At 48.4% G+C, this 7581-nt stretch overlaps 1 long non-coding RNA gene across 1 annotated transcript; it reads right to left on the minus strand.

Annotated features, from left to right (window-relative positions):
- Positions 1-2594: 2594 nt before the first annotated feature.
- Positions 2595-6371, minus strand: LOC132657252 (uncharacterized). Its single transcript, XR_009595123.1, has 2 exons — positions 5953-6371; positions 2595-5820 (listed from the first exon to the last, which is right to left on the minus strand). It is a non-coding gene; the product is annotated as an uncharacterized LOC132657252 (long non-coding RNA).
- Positions 6372-7581: the final 1210 nt, after the last annotated feature.

Genomic DNA, 7581 nt, shown 5'->3' on the forward strand with positions numbered 1-7581 from the left:
TTATCCATAAAATACGAAAAAACATATAAGAGACAGTCAGGGAAATCTGAACACTGGGTATTTGGCGATGTTAAAAAAAATCATGAATTTTTTTTGGAAGATATATTTATTCACTCTTGGCTGCACTGGGTCTTTGTTGCTGCTCACAGGCCCTCTCTAGCTGTGGCGCGAGCACCCCTCACTGTGGTGGCCCCTCTCACTTTGGAGCACAGGCTCCGGGCACGTGGGCTCGGTAGTTGTGGCTCACAGGCCTAATGGCTTTGTGACACGTGGGATCCTCCCAGACCAGGAATCGAACCTGTGTCCCCCACATTGGCCGGTAGACTCCCAACCGCTAGACCACTGGGAAAGCCCCAAATCATTAATTTTTTTAAGTGTGATAATAGTGTTGTTGTATACTACTAAGGTCCCTACTGATGAAAAGTTAGTGTCCTGGACTTGTTTCAACATAATCTGGGCAAGAGGTGCTAAACTGGGTGAATCCAGATGACTTGTGATTGGCTAGGTGTTGAAGCTGGGGTGATGGATATATGTGGTCTCATTATACTCTTCTCTCTGCTTTTATACATTTGAAAATTGCTATAATATAGTGGTAAAAATTGACGAGGTGGCTCTCCTCCTATAAAAGTCCTATCTATTCATCTCTGTTCTGGATACTATCCCATCTTGTCTTCTCAAGGCCTTAGCTCTCCGTTTATTGCCTTTCTGAACGTTGTGAAGTCTCTCCCTCTCCCTGAGCCACCCCACAGCTTACAGACACCTTCTACTACTTACCATTTTTAAAAAAAAGAAAGAAAGAAAATATGGAAAATCAACTTTAATTCCTCCCTTGGCCCTTCTTATCTCTCTCCATCTACCCGATTTTTCTGTCTCCCCTGTGCAGTCCAAACTGCTCTTCCTGTGTATGGACTTCTTAAACCCTCACCATCCATTCACCTCTCAACCAACTGCCCTCTGAGAAACACTGTCAGGGTCGCAGCATCCTGCAGGTTACCAGCTCCAGCGGACCCTTTCCTGCTTGCGTCTCCTTCCTGACTCTTCCCAGCGGTCTCCTCCCACTCTTCCGTCTCCAGATGGCCTTAGGACACTCCGTGGCTACGGTCCCTCCATCCGTCTCTGCCATAGTACCAGCTTCAATCCTCCTTATAGCCCTTGTTGAAAACTGCAGTCAGACTTTTATTTGTACATTTCCCACTAGACTGTCAGCTCCACAAGAAAAGAAACCAAATCTATTTTGCTCATCCCTGTAACCCGAGCAAACAGTACCATTCCTGGCACACCACAGAGGCACTTAAAAATATTTGTTGAATGAAAACATTAAGTGATACATCAGCCAGACGATTACCCAAATTAGGATAATTACAAATTGTGAAAAGCTCTATGAAAAGAGCGTTAAGAGTGTTGATCTAGCCTGAAAGGGTCGCAAAAGCTTCCATGTGAAAATCGCATTTGAGCTGAGCTGCGAAGAGTGGGAGGGAGGCACAGAGAAGTCGGGAAACAGTGAGAGAAAGAGTCAGCCGACCGTGAGGAAAGGATGCAAGAAGGGCTTTTGAAGCCAAAAATCGCCTGGGGATCAGAGATGCGCTGTGTCCTCTACTGGGGTGGGTCTGTGTGTGTCACTTGAGAGTGAACAAGTGACAGAACGCAGGGGGAGCCCAAAGGACGAGGTGGTTCAGGCTATTTTTAACCCCCTGTGGACCAGCAGCCAGAAGTCTCAGCAAGATTCCACTTTCCTTGCTCCTTCAAAGCAAGAAGTGCCCCCAATGCACTAGTAAACAGCCAGGACAGGACGGAGCTGGGGCAGCTGCGCGCCACCCTAACTTCACACCTTCCCATGAGAAATGAGCCACGTTTGCACAAACAAAACCTCAGACCCTGTCTCTTTCGATTTTGCCCAGATGGCCTCTTTTGCTCAGATCTCTAAGTTTGGTCTAGGGTCTGATCAACATTCAAACACATCTCCCCTAAAAGCCGCCTTTTGGGAGGCAGAAATGTGAGGACCACTGAGCCAGCATGGACCAAAAGAGGATGGGACTCCAGGGGCTTCAAACAGTCCCCAGACGAGCAAAGGACAGGGAAAGGGCTTCTGAAACTAGGTCGCAAACACATGCACAGAAGCAGTGAAACAGTTTTTCAAGTATAGAGCCTGTCCTTTGACCCAGTAACTCTATTTCTAGAAGGAAATAACCAGAGGCAGGCAAAGACGAGTGTACTAAGATGACAGCATTAACACTATTTACAAAGTAAAAGAATCAGAAAACCTGAAGTCCAAAACAGAGAGAGGGCTCCAGAAGTTACAGCATGCCTGAACTAGGATGCAGCCATTACCATGGTGTTTACAGGTAAATCTTAACTGCTTGACGAGTGCTCAGAATACAGCGTGAAGGGAAAGTAACTGCTTATACATTATGAACTCAAACATGTGAGTTTCTGTATACATATTAGATGCATAGAGAGATGCAAAGGGAAGACTGGATAGAAGTCACAATGAGAGTGAGATCTAGTTGGTGCAAATTGCTTTGTCTTGATTTTTATACTTCTCTGTGTTTAATTTTAACAAATGCATATTATATAATCACAAACAAACAATAAGATACTTTTTGATATGTTCATTTATTTTCTTTCTTATTGTGGGAAAATGCACACAGCATGACATTAGCCATTTTAACCATTTTTAAGTTGGCAGTTCAGTGGTATTAAGTATATTCACAGGGTTCAACCCTCACCACTCCAGAACTTTCTCATCCTCCCAAACCGGAATTCTGTGCTCTTTAAACATGAGCCTCTGCTTCCTCCTCCCCCAGGGCTTGGTAACCGCCATCCTCCTCTGTGTCTCTGTGAATTTGGCTTCTCTAGCGGAGAAGGAAATGGCAACCCACTCCAGTGTTCTTGCCTGGAGAATCCCAGGGTCTGGGGAGCCAGTGGGCTGCCGTCTCTGGGGCCGCACAGAATCGGACATGGCTGAAGCGACTTCGCAGCAGCAGCAGCAGCAGCAGCAGCTCTTATGAGTGGGATCATGCAGTATTTGCCCTGTTGCGTCTGGTTTATTTCACTTATCGTAACGTCTTCAAGGTTCATCCGTGGCTGCTTTATCCTCCAGGCATCTCGGTGTTGCTCCCACACTGTTACACCTCAGTGCTCACCTACAGGGATGTCCAACAAGGTCTGCTCGGGGCCTGATGAACCCAAATATTTCGCTTGAAACATGAAGGCTCCTCTCAAAGGACCCAGGAAGTGGTGTGAAGAGACAATGTCAGGTGTTACACGCTCACCTCCCCTTTCTCTACAGCAGCCTCGAGGAGCCAAGGATGCTACCTTCTTGTATTACATCTTAAGGAAAGGGCGAGTAGGAGGAGAAGGTAGGGTGGACACTGATTGCAGGAAGGCCTGGGAGGAGCTTTGAAAACATCTGCTGAGGCCGGCTCATTTGCAGAGGTCGGGGGCACGGGCGGTAATGGTCCCCACGCACCAGCGAGGCGAGGCAGCGTCACGATCACAAATGCCAGATGGGCTTCTGGGATCGGCGTGACCATGGGCAGTCTCTCAGAGATCCAGAGCTGCCTCCTCATCCTCAGCGTGGGCCCAAGAGTGCACCCCCTCCCTCGTTCCGTCGGGCTGGTGAAGTTCCAAGTCCCGGTAATACTGAGAGTATTAGGTACTTGCTATGCAGTAATGTTACTGAAAGTGTGAGAAAGAGGAGCAAGCAGCGACTGACTGGACTGTTGGGACTCAGAGAAGGTCTCGGAGGCTGGAGTCTTGCCTGTAAGAAGTAGGGGCTTAAAAAATTGCAAATAGAACTGCCTTATGACCCAGCAATCCCACTGCTGGGCATACACACCGAGGAAACCAGAATTGAAAGAGACACATGTACCCCAATGTTCATCGCAGCACTGTTTATAATAGCCAGGACATGGAACCTAGACGTCCATCAGCAGATGAATGGATAAGAAAGCTGTGGTACATATACACAATGGAGTATTACTCAGCCGTTAAAAAGAATACATTTGAATCAGTTCTAATGAGATGGATGAAACTGGAGCCAATTATACAGAGTGAAGTAAGCCAGAAAGAAAAACACCTATACAGTATACTAACACATATATATGGAATTTAGAAAGATGGCAATGATGACCCTGTATGCAAGCCAGCAAAAGAGACACAGAGGCGTAGAGCGGAGAGGGTGGGATGATTTGGGAGAATGGCACTGAAACATGTATACTGTCATGTAAGAATCGAATCGCCAGTCTATGTCCGATGCAGGATACAGCATGCTTGGGGCTGGTGCACGGGGATGACCCAGAGAGATGTTATGGGGAGGGAGGTGGGAGGGGGGGTTCATGTTTGGGAACGCATGTACACCCGTGGTGGATTCATGTCAATGTAAGGCAAAACCAATACAGTATTGTAAAGTAAAATGAAGTAAAAATAAAAATTAAAAAAAAAAAAAAGGATCAAAATTCTCCAAAAAATAAAAATAAAGTTAATGACAAGAAAAAAAAAAAGAAGAAGTAGGGGGACAAAAAGGCCTCCGGGCCTGGGAGCCCCCAGGGCCCTGCTCAGCATCAGTAAGTGCTAGTATTATTTAAATTGCTACTGTTGCTGTTCAGTGTCCAATGACAGACTCAGACTCAGATTTCTTGACTCCTGGGCTGAAGCTGTTCTTACCAACTCTCTCTTTTTCTCTCCTGTGTCCTTCCTTTGAACCTTGATCCTTGACCGTCCTCCTTTTCCACACTCCTCTTTGGAACTCTGCACCTCTCAGAGAAGAAAGGGCAAAAGAGTCTGCCAGAGTTCGCATTTGCTGGGAAGGAATGAAGAAGCAGGCATCCAAATCACTGTTTTGCAACTTACAGATGAAAGTCAGGGCCCTTTCCCACATACCCATGGTTGTATGTGCCGAGAAATAAGTCTGTCTTCTATATCTCACTATGGATTTTTGGTCAACTCTCATTTCAACAGATTGCAGATAGGAACATTTTGGTCATGATAAACAATGACTTTTTTCAAGCTATATTCAAAGTGTGTTGGGAGAGGGGAAGACCTAGATTTCTAGAACTTTCTATCCATGATCATTTTCAAGATAGCCATAATTCCCTTCAAAATCTTGATGTGTAACCCTTGATTCATTGAGAAAGACCTGGATGCTGGGAAAGATTGAAGGCAGGAGGAGAAGGGGGCGACAGAGGATGAGATGGCTGGATGGCATCACCGACTCAATGGACATGAATCTGAGCAAATTTCAGGAGATAGTGAAGGACAGGGGAGCCTGGCATACTGCAGTCCATGGGGTCGGAAAGAGTCAGACACAACTTAGCAACTGAGTAACAACAACAACAACCTTTGGTTCCCTGTGTATGCTAAGTTGCTTCTGTCGTGTCTGACTGTGACCCCATGGACTGTAGCCCACCAGGCTCCTCTGTCCATGGGATTCTCCAGGCAAGAATACTGGAGTGGGTTGCCATGCCTTCCTCCAGGGGATCTTCCTGACCCAGGGATAAAATTCCTGTTTCCTGTAGCCGCTGCTTTGCAGGTGGATTCTTTACCACTGAGCCTTGGGGGAGCCCTGATCCCTTCCATACCCGACTCGAAAGGCAGTTGCCAGTAGGAGTGGGACAGCTCTTCTGTGTCTTGTTTCTCCCACTTCAGAAAGACCTCTCTCCGGCTTCCCTTGGGCGTCTGCTCCGCCTGGCTGAGGAGGAGACAGCCCAGACCTCTTCCACCCACACAGTCCTGCTGCCAAAGACCCGAAGTGCAGGGAGTGGTCCAATTAAAACACCGGGCACGCCGGGAAAGACGAGCATCAAAGGACAACCCTGTTTGCTATTTACCGAAAAAAAAAAAATAAGAGAAAGGAAGAAACAACACATGTAAATATTTTTTTATCTCAAGTTCTCTTGTGCTAATTAAGGAATAAGGACAGTTGTTTTTAACAAGCCTTGAGCAGCTACTCACATTGAGTGGAATCCTCCGAATGGACTGGGATAAACAAGAGAGATCTTAAAAAGAAGGCTCATTACTCAGACACAGCCCCGAGCGGGTTCCCCTCAGGCAGCTGCTGGCTTCCAGGACGTCGTGGGCGAGGTGAGGAGAGCATAGAGGAGGCTTCTTGTTCACAGGGCATCTGTGTGTGAGGAGACGCCCCCTGCCCCCATCACCGAGTGTGCACTTAAAGAGTGTCATTTTCATTCTGGAGGCCTCAAGCACCCCATTCATTTCTGAAAACCTGTGTGCCAGCTTGGCATCCGACTTGGCATCCAGCTCAGGGGACATAAAATAAATCAGGAAGGGGAGGGAAATGTCTGGAGCACACACTTTCTAATTATGTCTGTTTTCTCTCCTTCTAGCCCTTCCCCACCCCCCGCTGCAGCCCCCCAACCACTTCCTCCCGCCGCCGCAAGTAACACGACCCATGCGGAAATGTTTTCAATTCTGTACCACCTTGGCAATCTCTTCAAGTTCCGAGTTTCGCCGCTGCTGCTTGCAAATTCAGGAGGCGTGAGCTGTGCGTGGGGTCCGCTCCTCAGCTAGGACAGGCCCACCTGCTCGTCCGACGACTCTGAAAGATGTAATCCTAAAGAGGAAGCCATCTCTGTTGAGAACAACTGCCCTTGGCCTGAATTTGTCAAACAGGATTTATGGGGAAAGGACGAGGGAAGGCAGCAGGAAGAAGACAAATACTCAGAGTATATTAAATAAACACACGTTAGGGTGTGGCTCAGCTGTGCAGGGGGATGATGCAAACTGCTGCTTCAAGGCAGAGTACAAGACTCATACTCAACAAGCATGCCAGGCTCCATCTTGGAGATTTTCACTGGGATGGCCCCATTTAACCCTCCCAGGAAACCCCTGCCAACCTACCCTATTATGCTACCCGGTGCCCTGAAAATTCAGATCCAGAGGAATCAAAGCAACCAAGGCCGGTGCTCCCAAGACGCCTTGTGACTGCATGACAACACTCCACAGGGAAAGAGAAAATAATCACTTCAAAAATTACTGGAGAGGGCTTCCTGCCAATGCAGGGGACATGGGTTCAATCCCTGATCTGGGAAGATCTCAGGTGCGGCAGAACAGTGAAGCCTGTGCACTACGACCACCCAGCCCGTGCCCTGGGGCCCGGAGTCACGACCACCCAGCCCGTGCCCTGGAGCCCGGAGTCACGACCACCCAGCCCGTGCCCTGGAGCCCGGAGTCACGACCACCCAGCCCGTGCCCTAGAGCCCGGAGTCACGACCACCCAGCCCGTGCCCTATGGCCCGGAGTCACGACCACTCAGCCCGTGCCCTAGAGCCCGGAGTCACGACCACCCAGCCCGTGCCCTAGAGCCCGGAGTCACGACCACCGAGCCCGTGCTCTGCAACAAGAAAAGCCACGAGAATGAGAAGCACACGTAGCAACGAAGAGTAACCCTCACTTGCCGCAACTAGAGAAAACCCCATGCAGCAGCGGAGCCCCAGCACAGCCAAAAATCAGTCAATAAAATGAGTGCACGTTATAATTAGCCATGGTAGCGCAGACGCTAACATGAAGGGAGACCGGACGAGAATGCTGCACCGTCTTTGCAGCTTCTCTGTAAATCTAAAA

Source organism: Ovis aries, chromosome 10 (genome assembly GCF_016772045.2).
Source record: "Ovis aries strain OAR_USU_Benz2616 breed Rambouillet chromosome 10, ARS-UI_Ramb_v3.0, whole genome shotgun sequence".
NCBI lineage: Eukaryota > Metazoa > Chordata > Mammalia > Artiodactyla > Bovidae > Ovis > Ovis aries.